The 18,582-nt window shown below is 41.5% G+C and overlaps 1 protein-coding gene and 1 pseudogene across 1 annotated transcript in view; one reads left to right on the top strand and one right to left on the bottom strand.

Moving 5' to 3' along the window:
• The window catches only part of RMI1 (RecQ mediated genome instability 1), a 53,525-nt gene extending 35,522 nt beyond the window's left edge, over positions 1-18,003 (top strand). The window contains exons 5-6 of the transcript XR_004971251.1: positions 5,068-5,145; positions 17,920-18,003. The gene's annotated coding sequence lies outside the window, so the exon portion shown is untranslated. The remainder of the gene's footprint in view (positions 1-5,067; positions 5,146-17,919) is intronic.
• Positions 11,279-11,912, bottom strand: LOC118667420 (annotated as a pseudogene).
• Positions 18,004-18,582: the final 579 nt, after the last annotated feature.

Raw genomic sequence — 18,582 nt, 5'->3', positions numbered from 1 at the left:
AGGAATAAAAAAAAAGTGCTTCTGCAAAGGATTGATCGGTGGTTTAACAAAGATTGACACCAGCATGACATTCTCTCCGTAAATGCACAAGGTTGCACAGAAAAATCTCCCCTATTTACAAATAGTCAACCTTCCATCTCATTTCTCCTTGGTATTCTCTTAAAGTGCACTGCAGGAATGGGATTTCTTTGCCTTTTCTCCCTCTATACTGGGATGGGAAAGTTTCCTGAAAAAGCCCCCCGTAATGGAATCTTGTGAGATAGAATTCTCATCTGGAATTTATTACCAAAGTAACTCTCCAACAGGTGTTTGGCACATGTTCCCAGTCTCCTGAGAAGGGGATTCACAGTACGGAGCTTGGAATTTATTGAGGTCTCTTATTCAAGTCTTTTTCTAGGTCTGCTAATAGTCTGTGGCAGGAAATACTAGGGACTCATCCAAATCCATATTCTTCTCTTCATTCTGGGTACACAGCTGGACCACATTTCCCTGCCTCCCTTGTGGCTAAGTATGGTCATGTACTTGAGTTTTATCTGAAGCTGATATGTCCTTCTTTCAGGTTTGGTCTATGTAAACCTCCCATAAATTCCTTTTTCTTTTCTCCTTCTTGCTGGTTAGAAGGAGGCGACGCCCAGGGCAACCTCAGAACCCAGGTGTTGAAGATGGCAGTGGCTCCGTGAATGACTGCTCTGCCAACCTGTTCACTTGCCAACAGTATTGCCAGTACTGTTCTGTAAGCAATAAATAAACTTGTATTAACTTTGAGCCATTATACATTTATTTGCTATAGCAGTTATCCTCACTATAGCTTACTTTTTTCTACGCTTTCAGTCACAGTATACATCAGGGCTATGAGTTCTGCTGACACAGGACCAGTACTCCTTGAAGCTTCTGTTATAACTTTAATCCTCACACATCCCCTTCTCGGGGAATCTGTGGTCCAGGTTATTGTGCAATGATGCTAAAGTCGTTCTTTCTCTTTTTGAAAACAGTTACTATTTTTATTCAGTCACTCATTCATTTCACCATCTGGTGAATAAATCATTTATTCATTTGATTATCTGTTCTCAAAAATGTTCCAGACATTTATAAGATGAATAAATACAACAAAATTTCCTATGAGAAGCAGGAGTGAAAAAAAGAATGGAAAACAAGGGTAGAATCAACAAATGGAGCCAGAAATGTTAGCCAATACACATAGGAGCTCATCTCATTAGCTCCTGCCTTCTCTAACATCTTCCTCCTGAAGCTGCCACTGGTTGCGTCCCCATATCTCCTTTTTCACAAACCCTAATTTCTTGCAAGACCATTCCTTTAACAATTTCCTGATGGCCCCATCTCCTCCTATGGGATCTTTGGTGGCTTCTCATTCCCTTAAACTTCATCTAGGCAGTTGCACAGTGATGAGGGAAGCATTAACTGGGGAAGTCATTGTTCTTATCATGAGGCTGAGTATTTTTCCATAATATTGCAGTTATTTTTCTTTTCTGTTTCTCTTGTGAGTTTTTATTCTAATCTATTACTGATCTTTCTATTGGATTTCTTTTTTTTAATTGACATATAGGTGTTCTTTACCTTTGAACAATATTAATCACATTTTATTTTTATTTTTTTCTAGATTTCTGCTTTATTTTTTTATTTTTTTAAATTTTGTTTTATTGCTTAAAGTATTACAAAGAGTATTACATATAAATATTTATGTTACAGATATTTTCCCCAATTTGCCTTTCATCTTTTGAAATATATGTATGCAACTTATATAATTTTTTGAATGTGTTCCTTTTTTTCTTTAAACCTTTTATTTTGAGCAGTTTTAGGCTGGCAGCAAAATTGAGGGGGAGGTACAGAGATTTCTCATAAACTCCCTGCCTTCAGACATGCATAGCCTTCCTCCTTATCAAAGTGGCACATTTGTTACAACTGATAAACATACACTGACACATTATTATAACCCAACGTTCATAGTTTACATTAGGGTTCACTCTTTGAGTTGTATATTCTATGGGTTTGGACAAATGTTTAATGCAATGTATCCACCATTATAATATCAGACTGAGTAATTTCACTGCCCTAAAAATCCTCCGCGCTCCACCTATTCATCTCCCTCTGCCCAACTCCTGCCAGCCACTGATGTTTTCACTCTCTCTCTAGTTTTGCCTTTTCCAGAATTCCATATAGTTGGAATCATATAGTACATAGCCTTTTCAGATTGGCTTCTTTAACTTAATTTAATTTTCCTCCATTTCTTTTCATGGCTTGATAGTAGCTTATTTATTTTAGTTCTAAATAATGTTACATTGTCTGGTGAACCACAGTTTATCCTTTCACCTACTGAAGGACATCTTGGTTGCTTCCAACTTTTGGCAATTATAAAAAAAACTGCCATAAACATCTTGTGAAGGTTTTCGTGTGGACATAAGTTTTCACATTCTTCGTGTAAATACCCAGAAGAGTATTGCTGGGTCATATGATAAAAGTATGTTTAGTTTTGTAAGAAACCACCAAACTGTCTTCCAAAGTGGCTGTACCATTTTGCATTCCCACTAGTAATGAAAGAAAGTTCCTATTGCTTCACAAACTCACCAGCTTTTGGTGTTGTCACTGTTCTGGATTTTGGCCATTTTAATAACTATGTAGTAGTAGTATCTCATTGTTTTTAAAAAATATATTTTTATTGATTTTCAGAGAGGAAGGGATAGGAAGAGAGAGATAGAAACATCAATGATGAGAGAGAATCATTGATCGTCTGCCTCCTGCATGCCCCCCACTGGGGATCGAGCCTGCAACCTGGGCATGTGCCCTTGACCAGAATTGAACCGCAGCCTTTTGATGTACAGGACCCTTCAGTCCACAGGCCGACACTTTATCCACTGAGCCAAACTGGTTAGGGCTGGTTAACAGTTCTTTATCAGATGCCTCTTTTGCAAATATATTCTTTTTTTTTTTGTTGATTTTTAGAGAGAGAGGAAGGAAGAGAGAAACATTGATGTGAGAAACATCAAGTGGTTGCATTTGGTAAGCGCCCTGACTGGGGATGGAACTCACCACCTACGTATGCACTCTGACCAGAATTGAACCGCAGCTTTTTGGTGTACAGGATGATGCTCTAATCACCTGAGGCACCGGGCCAGGGCACGTTTGCCAATCTTTTATTTTTTCATTTTTGGCTTGAGAAAATCTTCCTTACCACAGCTCACAAATATATCCTCCTAGTTTTCTTCTGCATAGAAATGTATAGATGAGGCAGAAACAGGTTAGCTGCTTAGCAAACTCTTTTCCTTTTTCTCCCAAGTACAGAGCCAGACTTCATATCTCAACCTTCCTGGCAGTTGGGTGTGGCCATGGTATTGAGATCTGGCTAATGGAATGTGGACAGAGTCGAATTGCCATCTTCTGGGACTTGCCTGTCTGATCTTTTATCCTCTTTTCCCTTTGGGTTGGCTGTAATGGATACAACGTCCAGGGAGAAATGGGGAGCTATGTATTGAAGATGGTGGAACAATAATTTGGAAGGCGCTTGGGTCTGAATCATTCCTTGGAGAAGAGCTACTTAATCAGAAACAATTGTTTTGACTTTTACATGAGTTTTAAGCCTCTGAGATTTGGGGACTTATCTGTTCCAGCCACTAATGACCTTAACTAATATATATATATTTACACTAATGATCTTAACTAATTATATATAACTAATATATATTTAACTAATAGATGTAAATATTATGTGTAATAATGATTGCTAAAATAGTAATGTGTAATAATGATTGCTAAAATAACTTATTTTTGTGGTTGGTACGAGAGAAGGATCTAACTGAAATTTCTTGCCCCCAAATGGATAACCAATTTTGAGAGATCATTCGTCTTTTGTCTACCTTTATAGCATGCTACCCTTATCATATATTTGACTGTGCTATACACAATCACCAATTTTCGGCCATTTTGATCTCTAAAGATAACAGTTTCAGTAGATTTAATATTAAATTCCTCTTATATATATTAGAATGTTTATAGACTTTCTATCTTTGTCCACCAATCTATGTTTCTTTACCAGTAGCTTACTGTTTTAATTACTGTAGCTTTATAGTATATTTGATATCAGGCAGGGCAAGATGAACTTTAAAATCAGTCAGTCAAATTCTATAAAAAAATCCTGTCGGGATTTTGAGTGGATTATATTTTGCATTATATTTATACTGTATAGATTAATTTTTAGAGAATCAACATTTCTATAAAATGAAGTTTTCTCAATTGGGAGTGTGAACATAAAGAAGCAATATGAAATTTGTCCACAAATAATTAAAAATGTGTAAGTCTCAGCTCTAGGGAAGGGGTTTAATGGCCACCGCTCAGGTTGTTCTAAAGTATGGGTAGGATGTGTAATTTACCCACTGGGGCATTTTGAATTAAGCTGTACCTGCTCTCCACGGTTACTGTAAGGGAAAAAGGGATGCTGTTATTTATTAATTAATTAATTTTCTGCATCTCTCCACTAGGGTGTAAGTACTGTAGAATTAAGACTTTGCCTCCTGCACTCTTCAGTTTTTCCATTGCTTAGAGCAGAGCCTGACCCATCACAGACCTTAATGTTTATCAAAAGAAAGAATGAATATGAGGTCTCAAGTCCTTAATGAGGATGATGGTTTGCATCTGTAGATAATATATAAGATGAACATCACAGCAAAAGAGTGCTTATTTCTTCTGGCTCTTATGAGTACCCACAGCTGCATCTATTGAGCCATGCTGAATTGTTATAGAGAAATGGTGTATAAAATGGCAGTGACAAGTAAAGCATTCACAAGCATGATGTTAGCATAAATATTGCAATGAATCAACTAGGTTACTCATCTCAGCATTGTTTTCAGGAGAGAAAGATAGGGAAATGGTTTAAAAAAAACTATGGCATATTCATGCAATAGAATACAAACAAAAGAAGAATTGATATGGAAAGATTTCCAGGATAAATTGCATTGTTAAGTTAAAAAAAAAAAAGCAGAATAGGCTATATGATATGCAACATTTTGTGGGGAAAAAGGGAAGGAAATAAAAGTACATATTCATGTTTGCCTCTAGATTCATAAAGAATCCCTAAAAGCGTTAAAAGAAATTAACAAAAGTGATTTCCTGTTGGAGTAGTGATGGAAAACTGGGGTGAGTGTGACACTTTTCACTGTATACTTTTATATATTGTTTGATTCTGGAACTATGTGGATATATTGCCATTTAAAAATTAAATAAAATATAAAAATTATTAGAATAACAATCATATTTCATCTAAGAAATAGTCTCTATCCATTAGTTGGTACAAGAAAGAAATGTAAATTATTTCAGATTAGTACACAGAGGAATTTGTGTCTTTGAAAAGGCTGTGAAGTGTTTGTAGAAATAACATGTAAGTCAGTGGCAACAGCATAGGGGAATCAGACACATTCCCTACTTGGTTTCATTTCATTCAGGGCACTTTTCTCACCCAGGCAGTTAGGGTTAAAGTGCTTTTGTTCTTTTCAGTGAAATTTCTGTTTTAATGCAAAGAATTTCAGCCTTGTCCTCTCAGTTCAAGATAAATCAATTAAATATCCTATATAATAAAACCCTAATATGCAAATTGACCGAATGGCAGAATGACCAGTAGAATGACTGGTCACTATGACACGCATTGACCACTGGTGGGCAGACACGCACTGACCAGTCAGGAGCAGCTCCTGTGTTGAGCGTCTGCCCCCCGAGAGGGAGTCAACTGGCAATGGCAATTGTGGGGTGGGGCTGGCCAGTGGGCAGCGCCAGGCTGCCAGCCAAGGCGGGTGCCAGCAGGAGCCCCTGATTGCCCTGCCCACCATTCGCCCTGCAGATGGCCCTGATCACCAGCCAGGCCTATGGACCCTACCCTATATATTGGGAACAGTCTCTTAGATTTAAAAATTAAAACCTGGCAAGGCTACTCTAACACTGAAAAACAGGATGATGCAGTGATGACATGCATGGGCTCTGTCTTGCACATTTTGTGGTCAGTCCTGATTCTGACACAACTGTGTGACAAAGCCAATTACTTAACTTCTCTCTGCTTCAGTTTTCCACCCATCAGATGGGAAAATGGTACTACTGCCTCAGAAGGATCATGTTATGTACTACTTTTTATAATCAGGGCAAAAAAAAATGTAGCTGCCCATACAACAGCAAGATGCCTTTCACCTGTATGAGAAGTATGGTCATTGGTGCATGCAGCATCCTGGATTGTGAGAGGATGCAGGCTGGGCTGAGAGACCCCCCTCCCCGTGAACAAATTTCATGCACTGAGCCTCTATTTTTAATAATTTCAAGGTATATTAGTTCCAGATAGGTGACTTACCCACAGATCACTTATTCACTAAAATAAATTTGTTAATGAATGTATACAATTGCAAATATTGAACATTCTTAGCTGCCAGGGCCTGGTTCATTCATCTTCCTCATTAATATTAACCATCCTTTCCTATCTACACTAATAAAAGACAAAGATGCTAATTGACCGTACCTTCGCTACACCCACCAGCCAATCAGAGCGACTATATGCAAATTAACCCAACCAAGATGGCGGTTAATTTGCATATACCAGCTGGGAGCGAAGACTGAAGACAACATGGAAGCGAAGTGCTGCAGAAGGGAGCAAAGTAGAGGCAGCGGAGACAGGAACAGAGCCAAGGTGGTGGAGGTGGGAGGGAAACCAGCCGGGCAGCAGAGCGGGAGCGAAGCCCACCTCAGCGGGTTTTGCTCCCTTCTCTGCTTTGCTCCAGCCGCAGGAAGCCCTATTCTTTTTTTTTTTTAATATATTTTTTATTGATTAAGATATTACATATGTGTCCTTGTCCCCACGTTACCCTCTACCCCCCCACCCCCGCTCATGCCCTCACCCCCCCGTTGTCCGTGTCCATTGGTTAGTCCTATATGCTTGCATATAAGTCCTTTGGTTGATCTTTCCCCCTTACCGCTACCCTCCCCTACCTTCCCTCCAAGGCCTGACAGTCCAATCAATGCCTCTCCGTATCTGGATTAGTCCTTGTTCATCAGTTTATGTTGTTCATTATATTCCACAAATGAGTGAGATCCTGTGGTATTTATCCGCTCTCCAGTTCCATCCATGCTGTGGCAAATGGTAAGAGTTCCTTTTTCTTCTTCCTCTTTTTAAAGAATACCTTTCAGCATTTCATATAATGCTGGTTTGGTGGTGATGAACTCCTTTAGCCTTTTCTTATCCGTGAAGCTCTTTATCTGACCTTCTATTCTGAATGATAGCTTTGCTGGATAAAGTAATCTTGGTTGCAGGTTCTTGCTATTCATCACTTTGAATATTTCTTGCCACTCTCTTCTGGCCTGCATGGTTTCTGTTGAGAAATCAGCTGACAGTCGTATGGGTACTCCCTTGTAGGTAACTGACTGTCTTTCTCTTGCTGCTTTTAAGATTCTCTCTTTATCTTTTGCTCTTGGCATTTTAATTATGATGTGTCTTGGTGTGGTCCTCTTTGGATTCCTTTTGTTTGGGGTTCTCTGCGCTTCCTGGACTTGTAAGTCCATTTCTTTCACCAGGTAGGGGAAGTTTTCTGTCATTATTTCTTCAAAAAGGTTTTCAATATCTTGCCCTCTCTCTCCTTCTGGTACCCCTATAATTCTGATGTTGGTACGCTTGAAGTTGTCCCAGAGGTTCCTTACACTATCTTCATATTTTTGGAATTTCTTTTCTTTTTTCTTTTTCGGTTGGGTATTTTTTGTTTCTTCGTATTTCAAATCTTTGACTTGATTCTTGGGATCCTCTTGTCTGCTGCTGGATCTCTGTAAATTATTCTTTATTTCAGTCAGTGTATGCTTAATTTCTAGTTGGTCCTTTTTCATGTCCTCCATGGTCTCACTATACTTATTATTTTTTTTAAAATATATTTTATTGATTTTTTACAGAGAGGAAGGGAGAGAGATAGAGAGTTAGAAACATCGATGAGAGAGAAACATTGACCAGCTGCCTCCTGCACATCCCCCACTGGGGAAGTGCCTGCAACCCAGGTACATGTCCTTGACCGGAATCGAACCTGGGACCTTTCAGTCCGCAGGCCGACGCTCTATCCGCTGAGCCAAACCGGCTTTGGCATGGTCTCACTATACTTATTGAGGGATTCATTAAATTTATCGGCGGTTTCCATAAAATTCTTGAAAAACCTTATAAACGTGGCCTTGAACTCTATATCCAGTCGTTTGCTTTCCTCCATTTCTGCCATTTGTGACCTGTTTCTTTGTCTCCGCATTTTGGCTGCTTCCCTGTGTTGATAGAGTGGCCCTGCGCTCCAGGTGTCCTGTAGGGCCCAGTGGCTCAGCCTCCCCAGTTACCTGAGGTGGACACTCTTGGTGCACTCTTGGTGCCTTGGTTGTTGTAGGATCACTGGGAGGAATTGACCTCCAGGCCAATTGGCTGTGAGAATTAGCTGTGTCTGAAGTGGGAGAACTTCTGTGCTGAAGACACCCTTCTGGGGCAAGACTTGCTTCAGTGGGGCTTTGGTGCTCACTGAGTCTGCTCCCTGAGTGTGTCCCTTATGGATCTGAGGAGTTGCAATCTGGATGGTCCCCCTCTGACCACTGGGTACAATGGCCTCTGGATCTAAGGAGGTGCTAATTCAGCCTCTGCCTGAGGCCACACAGCAGGAGCCACGAAGAGGCTCAGCTGTGAAGCAATGCAAGCCGCTGCGGGGCCTTGGGCCTTCTCTTGGAAGTTCTGGGTCTTCCTGGCTCAGCTGCAGTTAGGTACATTCACATGTAAAAGCCTCTGCGCAGCCTGGGTGGGGCGGGGTCTCAGGGAGTCAAAGGGCGGAGAAAGCAGCTATGGCTGATTCTCCTAAGGAGTCGCGCTTCTCAGTGACCTGACAATTGCTGCAAGCACCTCTGAGGGAAAGCCGCACTCAAGCTCGCCCGCTGCCCGACAGTCCAGCCTCTCCCCGCATGAGTCCTGGGTCCCCAGAGACTTCCTGGAACCGGAGTTCAGAGCAGTCGGGAGCTTGTGATTCAAAAAAAACAGCCGCGTCCTCAGGTGCCACCCCCTTTCCGCGCGCGCAGGAGCCGCCGTACCTCTGCACTTCACCTCTGCAGCTCCTCTGGCTCTCAGCGTGCTTTTCTTTCCTTCTAGTTGTAGAATTTACACTCAGCCAGGCAGGAAGCCCTATTCTTGCAGGAATCTTCCTGCAATGGGCCTCTAGTGTGATTATAAGAGTCATTGTCTTTTAAATTTATATTGTGAACAAGAGTTGAGAAGGCTTTACTTATGTTACATTTGTAAAAACATTATCTTAAACAAATGTACCATTATCAGAAAATATTGTTGATTAGGAACTGTATCAAGAGAAGTTATATAAATTCAGCCATGATCTTCTAGGAATTTACAATGAAAGTTTTATTTTAAAATTGAAGTTCCATAAGGTAGATTCAATAATAATTGTGAAAGTTCTCTGTGAAGCGCAGCATGCAAATATGTGGTGTTATTTTGGGGGGCATGCATTGTCATATAAAAATAATATGAAGGTAGAAGTGACATAAAGGATGAATGGGCAATTCAGGCTGGGGAAGATGGATGAAAGTGCTTCTAATAAACATAATCAGCTTTCAGCTAGGTAAAAAGGCCCCACAAATATTCAGGTTATTAACTGAAACTCACCAACCCCTTAGTAATCATGCATCTAATGAAAGTGAGTGCTAATGGCTCAAGGAACTAAGAGTCAAATAATGAAGTTTTATTAAAATGTTTTCTCCACCTGTCTTCAATTATTTAGATCCAATCTAATTTTTCTTCAAAATTAAAGTCTGGGGCTGAAGCTAATTTATGTGACGGACATTTAAAAATAGATGTCCTCTGTACCTGTATGTAAATCTCTGAGACAGAGTATGGTATGTTTCCACAGTGCTGTTGTTGAAACACATTTTCTAAACTTATTAAAATAACTAGTAGCCCTGCGCACGAATCCGTGTGCCAGTAGCTTGCTGCCTCCCTCCTGTAGCTCTCCGCCTGCTGTCCCGCCCTCCTGTAGCTCCCCCCACCCCTCCCTCTTAGCTTGCTGCCCTGCTCCCTCCTGTAGCTCTCCCCCACCCACTTATAGCTCGTTGGCCCACCATCCTGCTGATCTGTGATCTGGTCATTACACAGTCGGTCATTATGTAATGGCCATTTGCATATTACATCTTTATTATATAGGATGTGCAATGGAAAGAGCATAATGGAAGCTTTGTCTCTGAGCACTGAAATTTAGAGGGCCTCCAAATTACGTTTTCCTCGCTTATATCTTACCTACTACCAACTATTTCTTTTTTTTCTTTATTTTTATTTTTATATATTTTTATTGATTTCAGAGAGGAAGGGAGAGGGAGAGATAGAAACATCAATGATGAGAGAGTATCATTGATCAGCTGCCTCCTGTACACCCCCTACTGGGGATCAAGCCCGCAACCAGAGCATGTGCTCTTGACCAGAATCAAACCCGGGACCTTACAGTCCACAGTCCAGTGCTCTATCCACTGAGCCAAACCAGGTAGGGCCTACCACCTGTTTCTTCAGTAGCTGTGTCAAGCACCCTTCACTTTTACTTAAACCCCTTGACATACATAGAGAAAACCAAGAATCTAGGTCAAAGACTAAGAGAATGAAGCATTCATGGTCTGGAGTAACAGTATGTATTTAGCTTCTTGGAAAATTATTGCAGAACTGTTCCTAAACCTGGAGTCTCAGGGGCCATTCAAGAAATAGCCCCTTTCTGGGATCTGGGTATCTGGGACTTATTTTATTTTGATGTGTAGCCCCTGGATATTATTCATCATTGTTGAGGAGCCAGGTACCTGTAAAAGGATTCACGGTGAATGGCTGGCTGCCTTTCCTGGCTGGAGTACCTGGGACTTACAGCCACCCTCAGGCCTGACCACTGTTCAGCCTTCTCCCCGTCTCCATCTTCTATTGTTTCTTTTCTCTCTGGCTCTGATCTTCTTTTCCCATATGTCTTTAGTAGTGTTTTCCTATACAAAATTTGCCTCTCTTTTAAGGCCCCATTTGTCTATCATCTGACTGTGAGAAAAAACTTCCACATTTTGATAGAACCAGCACTAATGAATTAATAACTTATCAGTGGGAATGACTCAGGGTAGAGTAGTTACGAGTATACCAGGTAGAGGGACTTTTTCCTCAAGGGGTAGGTATTGTCCCATTTGAATGGACAATATACACATTTTAATTCCTGAATGTATGCACTGCTACAGCATGCAGTTATTTCTTTTTTTTTTTTTTTTTTTATTTCAACGTTTATTAAACCAAATCCAAGAACTTTTCAATGCCTTACTAGAGTGTTGCCTCACAACTGAACCATCAATTCTGCAGGGGAAGAAACTATAGCTTCAGGCACATAACTGTAGTTTGGCCATGTCCCGTCATAAATGTTCCATCACCACCAGGAACAGAAAGCTCAGCATGAGGATTCCAGCCCAAGCCTCCTACGGAAGGCACTTCTTCAGCTTCTCCACGACTTCTTGCGGCTCAGGGAACTTGAGTTTGCGTGGGGGCCCCTTCTTAATCCCAGTCCAGAGCTCCGCACTGCTGCCTTCCGGGCGCAGTAGCGTCACCTCGAAGCTGCCCCTCCGGGGCTTGGCAGGGTTCACCTTCACCGGGAGCTCCGGGGCCTCCAGGCGCAGCGCCTGGTTCAGGGCCGTGGCGTTGCGCCCGTACACGCGTCAACTCGTGCACTGCTCGATAACGACCGTGGCCTCCTCCACCTCCTTCTGGCTGCCAGCCAGCTTCTCCTGCTTCTCAGCTGCCGCGACCACCGCCGCCTCGGCCTTCCGCTTCCTCCCGCGGGAAGCCATGGTGCCTGGAAGCCGGCCCGGGAACAGGGTGGAGACGCGGCCACGGAGCAGCGGAGGACCCCTCTGCGAGCTCCCTATTTCTTAATCCTATCTAATAAAAGCCTAATATGCAAATCGACCAAATGGCAGAAGGACCGGTGGAACGACAGTTGCTATGACATGCACTGACCACCAAGGGGCAGACGCTCAATGCAGGAGTTGCCGCCAGCCCTCAGGCCCCAGGCCAGCCAAGGTGGGTGCCAGTGGGCACCCTCTCCCCCATTGCCCCGCTAGTTGCCCCACAGATTGGCCCTGATTGCCAGCCAGGCCTAGGGACCCTACCCCTGCATGAATTTCATGCATTGGGCCTCTAGTTATCTCATAAGAGGCATTGACCAAATGAATAATTCGAAAATATTTGGCACTGAAATACACAGTACATCCCCCTGCCCCCGAAACTTATTTGACTAATTACATTTGGCTTGAACTTGTATTAAAATAACTATTTCTCTAGAGTACACACCAAACTGCTTCCAAGGAGAGACAATCTAGAAATAGTTGGGACATGGGCGAGGGCCAAAGAAAAATGAAAAATGCTCACAATCAGAAGATTCAACATTTTAGTCAATTATTCATTTATATCTTGCTATATTCCAAAAATGATTTTGAGGGGGAACAGTAGCTGCATCTCACACTGGGAGCATTATGCCTTTCGAGGCCCACATGTAAGATTCCAGCTCTGTCCAGTGTAGCATTATGCTGTCTGATGATAACAACAACCGTAATCATTCTTGGATGGCCCAGAGTGTCAAGTACTCTGCTGAATACTTAACATGGCTTATCTCATTTAATCCTCACATTACTTGTCTCATTTTACAGATGAGGCTCAGAGAGATTAATTGCCTTGCCCAAAGTTACAAGGTAGTACAAGGCAGAAGCGTCATTTGGAACCCAGTTTGTGTGGCTCTGGTTGATACCTGTGTTCCTACTACCTTTGCCTTGTTGCCCCTGCTTTTGTTGAAGATAAGCTATGCATCTCTGGCTGAAGCACTGTCTACACCAGTGGTTCTCAACCTTCCTAATGCCGTGACCCTTTAATACAGTTCCTCATGTTGTGGTGACCCCCAATTTCATTGTTACAAATTGAACATAATTAAAGCATAGTGATTAATCACAAAACAGTATGTAATTATATATGTGTTTTCCGATGGTCTTAGGCGACCCCTGTAAAAGGGTCATTTGACCCCCAAAGGGGTCGTGACCCACAGGTTGAGAACCGCTGATCTACACTGAATGTGAGGAACCAGCCTTTGTATATGTCAAAGTACGCCATCTGAGAAAGGGGTTGTATTCATTTACCAGGACAGTTTTGAGAAAACTAGTGGAACCAAAACTTTTTTTTAAAAGATATTTTATTGATTTTTTTACAGAGAGGAAGGGAGAGAGATAGAGAGTTAGCAACATCGATGAGAGAGAAACATCATCAGCCGCCTCCTGCACATCTCCTACTGGGGATGTGCCCGCAACCAAGGTACATGCCCTTGACCGGAATCGAACCTGGGACCTTTCAGTACTCAGGCCGACGCTCTATCCACTGAGCCAAACTGGTTTTGGCGGAACCAAAACTTTTGATGATTGCCCAGACACATTGGTTCCAGATAACTGTCAAGTCTTGAGATACCTTTATATGTCTACATGGTCTTGGCTTGACCAAAGGACCTGGCTGTAGAACACCTTACCCAGCACTGAACCTTCCTATTTGCCATTGCATTCCTTGCCTTATTCCTTGTATTATCCCCTGCCAAGTGTTCTCCCTCAAGCACAAGTCTTCATTCAGCCAGGAGCTGTGGGATGAGAAGTACCAGTCGATGGACCTTACAACCCATTGCATTGAGTAGGCTCAGCTGTCCAGGGGTGAGCCATCTTGCCATTATCCTTCCAGTTCAACATCCTGCACTTAGCTGCTACTCAGCTCCCCAGTTACAGCTACTGAGAACTCAGTGGTGTTTGACCCCCATGTGCGACTGTTGGTGCAATCTCAACCCAAGTGTACCCTCTCAGAAGAAAGTTCCTCAGTACGAGCCCTTTACCTGCACCTCTTTTTCCATCCTGCTGCCTACATCCTCCACCCTCCTGTATTTTAATAGGTCAAAGTCAAAGATCAATAAATATTAAGTTTCAGCTCTTAGCAATTAATGCCAATGCTTCCTACAGTGGTGAAGCTTTTGGTAGTTACTCAAAACCGTTAGAATCAATTATATGCAGTTTTGTTTTTTAATGAGAAAGAAAAAAAAAATCAAATCGAGCATGAATCTTCCTAAGCACACGCTCTCCCACCTTGTGGAAATTACTTTGCAGAAACAGAGCACAATATCTAAGTCATGTCAGTGCAAATCAAAGTAAGGACTTAATGCTTGTGTTATTTTAAAATTGTTTTCAGCCTGAGATTGACATACCTAATTGCTTTTTAAATATACCTGTTAAAGCATCAAGCGTGTTGTTGACGGTATTCAAGCATCTTTGGGTGGGCTGCTGTCCTTAAGAAGCAAGGTTGGCATTTTCCTCTCTAACCTCAAACTTGATGGTTTTAATATCGAGGCTATTTAATTTACAGCAGGAAGAACTCTGGCGGATAATTTTTTTTTTTACCAAAGCAATTTAAGTAAACAACAAAAAATAAAGAAAAGGGTAAAGCATTTAGCTTTCAGATAACACATCCTCCAAGGACTGTCCTCTGTTTTAGTGGCACTGCACAGATTTGTTTGAAGCTGAAGATGCTATATTTAAGGTTGACTTTTTAAGGAATCAGTTTCTGAATTCAACCCTGAAGCAAATGCTTTGACTTCAAGTTTAGTGTTGATGAATTACTGAACAGATTTCAATCAGAAGTAAAAATCCTAAATTTTCTTTTATTATTTCTTTGTTGGAGGTCAAGAGTAACCCCTTGGGGGAAAAAAGCAGAAAAAAATAAAATTCACTTAGTTTGTTTCCTTGAAATATATTGCTTTGGTCTTCTCCCCATCATCAAAGTTCATCCTTCATTCAGCAAATACCAATGAGCCATCTACTACATTTGAGGTACTGTTCTCTGCACTAGGAAGTGTAGTGACCATAGCCCAGAAAGACGCATCACTGGGAGCATCTCTGTACCAGTATGATGAGGATTTACCTGGGGAAACCCTGGCTGAAATGAAAATGTCTTAGGAGAGTTGTGAAAAGTAAAGGCACAGAATTTCTTCTTCTTCTTTGATATACATTTCAATCTGGATTTTACTTGAAAATGCTTTCTCATTTCTTTTTGGTGAAATATAAGACAAAGGAGCCCAGGCTGTTTTTGGAGAACCTGCCTGCTTTTTGTTGTGGAAAGCAAGTTTTACGTGAAGTAAAAGCTCTATTCAAGGCTGGGACTATTGGTGACAAACACAGTGCTGTTTGTGCTAGAGGAGATATGCAATTTTCCCCCTCTGGTACAATGTGCGTTTATGAGAGCATTTATCAAATAATTTGGTCTTCCACTACATTATCAGGAATTAGCGAGTTTGGTTATGGACTTAATTATGCTTTTGTAAAAAATGTTTTTAGTCCGCTCTCAAAAATTTTGAAGTGGACCTTTATTATAGTTACCAAATTGTATGAAAGTGCATTGCCCTGGTCACATGAGGGTCACAGGTGGAACGTAGCCGGGCTGAAATGAAGGGTAATGGAGAAATCCAGTACTTGTGTTTGCTACTTAAATGTCAGGGCTGGGTAAATGGATTTCTCTACTTCCTAGGACTCGGCTCTTACTACATTAGTCTGACAGCAATTAGAGAGAAGAGGTTGCTCTGCAAATTGGCTTGGCGAATCACACAGTTCATCTTTTTATTGTGCAAACCAGAAAAAATGGCTTCTAATCAACCCACTTCGACTTTTAGTCAAAAAATTATTTACCATCCCATCAGCTGAAAGCACCTATGAAATGTCCTATTTGAATTAATTAAAGGGGAGAGACATTTGTACCAATAAGCTAATCACGATTGTGGGGGCACAGTCTTACTATGGAAACAATAAAGAGATGGAATTCTTATTGAGATGTCCTTGCCAAATTGATTCATGCTTTTAGGAGAATTAATCTACATTTCAAATATAACTGGACTCTTATCAACTAAATCAGAAATGTACCACTTCATGACTATGATGCTCAGAAGAAAGAGGTTTTCCTCTCAAATAGAACATGATTGATTTTGAACTTTTTGTAATCTTTGCATTTGATTCTCATGATTGTCAGTCCCTTTGCTTTGTAACTGCTCTAGGATGTAACGTTTGGGGGTGTTAGGTAAAAGTTTATTATTCGTACTTTTTTAAAAAGCATAAATTAACAGAGAACCAATGTGAGGCACAGGGAAATTTCCACTTTGCCCATTAGCACACTCAATGATTTAAAAAAAGTGAATGAATGAATGACACTTCTAAGTGAAGTGTAATAATGAATTTAAGGTAGTGCAAATGATAAGAGTAGGCGCTTTTAAGCTGTGCCTTAACCTAGCTATCTTCATTGGGGAAACACTGAGATTCAGGCGGCCTGTCACGGGAACTGGGGGGTGGTAGGCTGAAAACCTTGGCCTATTTGAGGAGAAACTTCACTTTGGTGTCTCAGAAGACAAAGATGTCTTATGCAATATGAGTCCAAATTTCTGAACAACAATATCTTAACAGAGAAGAACAATAAGTCTCTTGAAACCAATTTTTTTTGATAGGCCCTAATTCTTCTCATTAACTAAACCAAAATCATAAAATTAAACAAGGGTTGGTTCTTTAAAGAGAAAACGCCCCTCTTTTAGATGAATGTTACACAATGGAGGGTTAGGGGATATCTGCAGATAATGTCATGTCTTATTTGGGGTAGTGGTTCCAATCCTAGGCTTCCATTTCAAAAGAAGCCCTTTAATCTTTCAAAAAATAAATAGAACTCCATCGGGGAAGCGTCCCTTCTTGTGTTTCCCCCTGACTTCCCCTCCTGCCTCCAAACAGCTGGTTTATGCCTGCAGCGAGAGAAGGAGGGGCAGCTGGCTTTTGCTTTGATTTGAGCTCCATTGCCCTCACTCAGTTCGCTTCTCATTACCGGGGCCACGTATGTTATTAATACGCAAATAAAGCTTGCTACCTCTTGCAAGCTAAAAGGGTTTAGCTGAAGTAGACATTGTGCATTTGGTACATATGGGACTGCCTGAGCGACAGCATCCTATTGCTTTAGTCCTCCATTCCTACCCAGACGGGGCCTCATTAGAAAACTGAAGGGCCAGTATGCAGGACAAGGGAAAAAGAAAGGAGGAGGGAAGGATTCCCAAATGTAGTGTTGTGGAGACTTAGGGCTCTTGGGTCACCTGGTCCCTGGTGGGAGGAGGGCTGCCTGGGTGATTTTCATGTGGCAGGCCTGCTACTTGCTGGTTAGACCTGAGTGTTGGCTTCCAGGCTTTCCTTTATCTTCAAGGGTTGTTTATATCTTTTGAATTTAGTTCCAAGCAACAACCTCTCAGGGTCTCTATTCCCTGATGGCAAAGATGAGAAGGTTGACTCAATGGATGACCTTCTTGGGTCCCTTTCAGTGCTAACATTTAATCTTGCAAAAGTCCCCCACCAATGGATCAAACATATCCCAAAAAACACAAGGTGCGGATAATTAGGGATGAACAGAAGGTCCCAAATCCATGTGGAACAGAATAGTACATTTTTTTCTTTAACATTCTCTTTTTAAGAGAATACACAAGAGGTTGAAATTTTACTTGCATCCAATTCAGGCCTGCCCAAAGACTGGGTTAGCTCTCATGAGGCAATTCAGAGGTAAGAATCCCCCAGGGCCAGGATTTACTGAGCATGTTCATAAACACAACTGGTTTCCCACATTAAAGAAATGAGCACTCATTCTCATGTCCTTGCTCAGATGTTTTGTTTGCTGAGAAGTGGGGGTGGCAGGCTGGGGGTTGTGGTGCTATAGGAAGTTTCATGGGAAAATGTGCAAAAATATAAAACAAAGATTTCTGTGCTATTCATTTTTTAAGAGAGACTATAACTAAATTCTATTTCTTTTATAGATTCCTTTCTTCCTTTTTTTTCCAGAAAAAGCAAAACAAAACAACCCTCTGGCAGCAAATGCTTAGGTACTTGTAAAGGTCAGGACCTTGGTGCAGATTATTAAAAAGAACGCTGTAAGTTTGCCTTGAGAATTAACTTCCCTCAGGTTTCTATTATTTTGTGTTTCTCCTGGGTTAATTAAAAACTTAAAGTGGTTACTAAAATTATTGTCTAGCCCTGGCTGGTGTGGCTTTGTTGGTTGGAGTTTCCTCCCACACACCAAAAGGTGGCAGGTTGTTTCTAGGTCAGTGCACCCAGGTGGCGGTTGGATCCTTGTGGGGTGTAGGTCAGGGTGCATATGGGAGGCGACAGATGGATGTTTCTCTCTCTCTCTCTCTCTCTCTCTCTCTCTCTCTCTCTCTCTCTCTCTCAAATCAATAAAAAGCATATCATCCAATGAGGATTAAAAAAAAATTTTTGTCCAACACTTCCTCTCACACACACCGCATCAGGAGGGGAGCTAGCTAGCGGTGAGGGCCCTGATTCAACATTACAGATGGCTACAAAGCACAGAAACTTCATGGGCACATTGAAAAGGCCTCTTGGCTGGCGCGATTTGTAAACCTTTACCTAGACAGGAAGCATTGGGAACTGGGAAACTGACACTCAGCTGGGATCTTGCTGCTCCCAGCAGACAGGGACCCTGTA

Source organism: Myotis myotis, unplaced genomic scaffold (assembly GCF_014108235.1).
Source record: "Myotis myotis isolate mMyoMyo1 unplaced genomic scaffold, mMyoMyo1.p scaffold_m19_p_12, whole genome shotgun sequence".
In the NCBI taxonomy this organism is placed as follows: Eukaryota; Metazoa; Chordata; class Mammalia; order Chiroptera; family Vespertilionidae; genus Myotis; species Myotis myotis.
This window is presented reverse-complemented; position numbering and strand designations above follow the sequence as displayed.